Below are 4,997 nucleotides of genomic sequence, written 5' to 3'. Positions count from 1 at the left end.
AGGCCCCCAGTTTGGTGGTAATATGAGAGGAAAGACATCAAAGTTAGAAAAAGTTTCCTCAGCAAGAGATGGACAGGTTTTGTGACAATGGGAGTGACTAATAGAATCAAGATAATATTGTTTTCCAAAGTTCATTTATAGTGAAATATTCAATTGCCATATAAAGGATGGTGAATATTCAGTAGGAATTCTAATAACTCTCTTAGTTTCTCCAGTAGTTGCCCCTGCCAGAAGCTTATAATTCACATAACATATCCTGATATGTGTCATAAACATGTGTCATGTTTATAGCAACCAAAAATTTTTTGATTATTTTTAAGTTCTTGAATAGGCTTCTTTGTCCTGCTTCTGGGTGGTCAAGACTAAGTTAGGTCATTGGCCAACAAATCTTGACATTAGGATTTACAGGCATGTAGAAATTCATTTGAAAATTATTATCCCTCAATTGCTTGTTCCCTGCCCTCTCAAATTAAGAAAGCTAAAGCATAATATAGGAGTTCTTCTCCTGTTGCTAGCTGAATAAAATACATCTGATTGATATTTACTGGCTTCAGATTCTATCATCTATATAAAGACCTGTTGTGATGATTGATGTCCAATTTGTATTTTTTTGTCACATCATATTTGTCAATAGATTAGGATATTCAGCATATATTTGACAGTTGTATTGAAAGGGATTGGAGTGGGACAGAGACTTGACCTGTGGTTGTTATAGTATAAGAAACTAATTGATAAGGAAATATCCTCTCTCAATGCATGTTTATCTTTTATATGCAACTTATATTTTTAGAGAGATGCCTACAATATTCAAGGGATAAGTGACTTGTCTAGTGTCCAGCCCATGGGAGTTGTGCTCTCTTGAGTAGATTTTAAATGCTTGGCAGTTAGCTCAAGAAAAGACCTCAGTACCTTATTTTGCAGGTGATCTTCATGGAAGCAATTCAGTTCCTTGGACATGGGGCTGCTGGTAGATTGTCCAGTTTCCACAGGTGTACAATAAGAGCTCTGTAATCTTTCAGTTGGTAGACAGGTTAATACTTCTTCACTCCTTTACTTTTCCTTTGGAAACTCTCAAACACTGAACAAGCTCAAGTAATGTGTGTGTCAATCTCGTAATCTAAGTGTTCTGGGAAGTATACTTCAAAGAAAGTATACTTATCTTCAGCATTCATAATTTGTCCATTTGCCATAATCAATGGTTCTACTTATGGATAGTGTGGTAGTGGCTGGTAGAGAACTTTTGTTCTTTCGGGGTTAATTGTCAGGTATAAATTAGCACAAGCCACAGAGAATTGATCAATCTGTTACAACTCAGCCTCAGAGACTTTATTGAGTGAACAATCATCTGCAAACAATAATTCATGCATTGATTCTACCACCATTTTACTTTTAGCTTACAGACTTTTGCAGTTAAATAATTTATTGTCAGTATGGTAGTTGATCACGATCCCATTTTCGTTCTAGTTAAAAACATTTTGAAACATTGCTGAAAACATCATGTTAAAAAGCATGGGAGCAAGGATAACATCCTTCTTTATTCCACTGGTCACTGAAAAAATAATGAAGCGTTGTTCATTATCCATAAATCATGCAAGCAAACTATCATTGAATTGGTACATAATATTGATGAACTTCTCCAGGCAACCAGATATTTCCATGGTCTTCCACAATCCCTCATTACTGGCATTATCATAGGTTTTGTTCATATTGACCAATTCTATATACAGTCCTCTGTTCAGCTCCTTGCATTTCTCTTGGAGTTGTCGGGCAGTAAACTTCATATTAAACATATTTTAGACCCTTCTGGAGTCACATTGTCTCTCAGGAAGATGGCCATCTTACAGGCAAAGGATCAGCCATTTCAGGAGGACTTCAGAAAGAATCTTGCCAGCAATGACTAAGAGAGAAATGTTCCCTCCCCTCTCTGTGATTGTCATAGGAGAACATATTTCTCTTTATTTATAGTGCTTGACAATGTAGACATCTTTGAACTCCTGGAGAAAACATCCTCTTCCCATATAACCCAGAAGATTTCAATCAACTTTTGTAAAAGCAGTGGACCTCCTGCCTTGTAAATCTCTGCTGGAATAGAATTGGCACTAGGGGCTTTGCTACATGAGAGGAGTCTAATGACATTTAAAACTCCCTTTTACTTGGAAGTTTATCTAGAGGATTGATTTCAACCTAATTTATATGATGAATGGCTTAAGCATTGATTGATGAAAATCTGTTTAGAATACTATGGAGATTGGGGCAGCTAGGTGGCACAGTGGATAGAGCACCGGCCCCGGGGTCAGGAGGATCTGAGTTCAAATCCAACCTCAGACACTTAACAGTTACTAGCTTTGTGACCCTAGGCAAGTCACTTAACCTCAATTGCCTCACCAAAAAAATACTATAGAGATCTTCAGGCTCATGTCCTTATTACTATCAATAGGGGTTCATCAGTGCTGAGTAGTTGAGCTACATCATAGGTCTTTGTCCCATAAATATTCTTCAGGGCATCATAAAAGTACTTTGGATTGTTGCTATCAATGTAAAACTGAATACCATCTAGATTCTTACTGGGTCAAGAATACTATATCTATTTAAACTTTGCTTGTACTTTACTTTTGATGGAGTTATATTCAGTTTTCTTAGAGATGAACGAAGTGTGCTCTGGTAAACCCTGCGGAGTTGGTAAAAATGTCATGAGTGATGTCTTTTGAGTCACATAATTTGGATTTAAGTGAGACAGAGTTGCACAAAGTTGTCAGCCTCACTCTGCCTTTCTAGGATCATTAGGGTCCATTGGCAAGAAAAAAGTTAAAAAAGCTGGTGATGGCTCATGATGCAGAGGATGACCTTGGCATATTCAATGTCTAACCAAACTCTAAGTGCTCTACAATGCCTGCTTCAGCCACTTCCATGACTGTTGCAACAAATTATTTTCATCTGCCTATTCCACTGGAAGGAGGGTCTTTATATGCTTAGGATAGACACCCATTTAAATCACCAATGGGTTTGAAGCCCTTCAGTTACCTTCAGCTTTCTTTAGCCCATCTGCCAATGTTTGGTTTTTTTCTGACAAAGAATAACTTAACAATAAGCACATATAAGAACATTTCTTTTATCCTTCATTTATAAATTAAGAATTATCTCATTCTGGATTTTCACATATACAATGAATATATGATAGTTGACTGAAAACTGCAGAAACTGTTGGCTACTCTAAGTGTCCATCCATATTGCCGCTTATATTCAAAGTAAATCTTTGAATATAATGTATGCCCCATTAAATATTTAGCAGTTTTCAAAGATTTTGACCACAATGTTTTAAAAACTCAATTCATAATTTAACAATATCCAGATTAAAAGAGGTTACTTTTCTAACATCATTTATGACATAATTTATTTTCAAATTTTAAAATATAATAGAAAATAAATATTATATATTTGCATAATAACACAGTTAAAACATGAAACAAAACTTAAGACAAATCATATGACATTAATTTGGTTGAATATATTTCCAAATTACCTTTCATAGGAAAGAATTCATTTTATTACTTTTGCCATTTTGTACTGATTGTATTCAAGATCAATATAGACTAATGAAATTTCTAACATATATATGGTGTTCACCATGGGGTATGCACTGTGATAAGCACTTAACAATTATTATGTCATGTGATTCTCACTCAAACCCTGGGAGGTCCATGCTATTATTTTCCCCTTTTCAGATAAAGGAATTGTGGTAAACAGAAGCAAAGTAACTTGCTTAATATCACATAGCTAATTAATTTCTGAAACTGCATTTGAACTTAGGTTTTCTTGATTCATACATCTTCTAAACATATTTTCTTTTTTTAGGAATAGAAATTTTTAAAAAATTGAAATTGGAAATCTTATGTAAACAAATGCTGAAAGCTATCTTTACATGTAACTGGAAAATAATAAAATATTTTTATTTATAAAAATATAAAAATACAAAAAATATATGAAAATACAAAAAAAATTCCTTTCCTGGTATCTTTACATTCTTTTCTTCTGTGTACTTATATATAACACATTGTTTCCTCAAATAAATGCATCCCCATACTTATTCTTTAGTTGTCCACGTATTCTTCTGTTCGTTCCAGAGATATATTCATGTAGCCATCCAGGCAAGCCAGGACACCTCTGTAATCAAATCCAGAATTTAACTTTACCACAACTGGTCTTCCTATGATCTGCTTTAGGAAGTCACTGGGAGTTTGCTTAGGTAAACTCATTTTAAGCCATCCTCTAAGCTCCTTTGGCCAAGCCCAGCCATGGCCTTGGCTTTGCCTCCTGCCAAGAGCAGGCACCTCTGCCAGACCAAGTGAGGCTCTCCCCAAGCATATTTTCTTAATGCCAAATAGAAATGGTATTTTGTATTAAATTATAATTTGCCACAATTTTCCAAAGGGATTAAAGCATCTCACTGTAAATGAGACCACATTATAATTTAGTTGCAGGACCATTTTTGAACAAACCAAATATTGATTTATAACTAATGTCAACATTCAAAATCTTGATTTTTCCCAAGGGCCATTAGCTGCTAGAACCCCAAATTCCAGAGTCCAATCATTTCAGTTAGCTTACTTTCAAAAATGGATGATTACACTTTCACCTTTTCTCAAACCTTTTTAATTCCTTTAAACTTACCCATTGAGCCAAATCAATTTACTTTCTGGAGGATACCCTCAGGTTTGGGGGAGAAAGTTCATGTGATAGTCTCACATTACCCATCTCCTTCTTGGGAGGCCAAGAGGCTCCAATAATTGGGACATACTTTTTGAATGGACCTTAAAAGTTAGAGTGTTAGTATGTTATATTAAAACAATTTCATGCTGCAAATTTCTTTTCTTTTCTTTTCTTTTTTTGGTGAGGTAATTGGGATTAAGTGATTTGCCCACAGTAACACAGCTAGTAAGTGTCAAGGGTCTGAGGCCGAATTTAAACTCAGGTCCTCCTGAATTCAGGGCCTATGCTCT

At 35.2% G+C, this 4,997-nt stretch overlaps 1 pseudogene; it reads right to left on the bottom strand.

Moving 5' to 3' along the window:
- Positions 1–4,014: 4,014 nt before the first annotated feature.
- Positions 4,015–4,253, bottom strand: LOC122737365 (annotated as a pseudogene).
- Between the last annotated feature and the right edge of the window lie 744 nt (positions 4,254–4,997).

This window comes from Dromiciops gliroides, chromosome 1 (genome assembly GCF_019393635.1).
Source record: "Dromiciops gliroides isolate mDroGli1 chromosome 1, mDroGli1.pri, whole genome shotgun sequence".
Taxonomy (NCBI): domain Eukaryota; kingdom Metazoa; phylum Chordata; class Mammalia; order Microbiotheria; family Microbiotheriidae; genus Dromiciops; species Dromiciops gliroides.
Note: the sequence above shows the minus strand (reverse complement) of the source record. Positions and strands in the feature narration are given on the sequence as shown.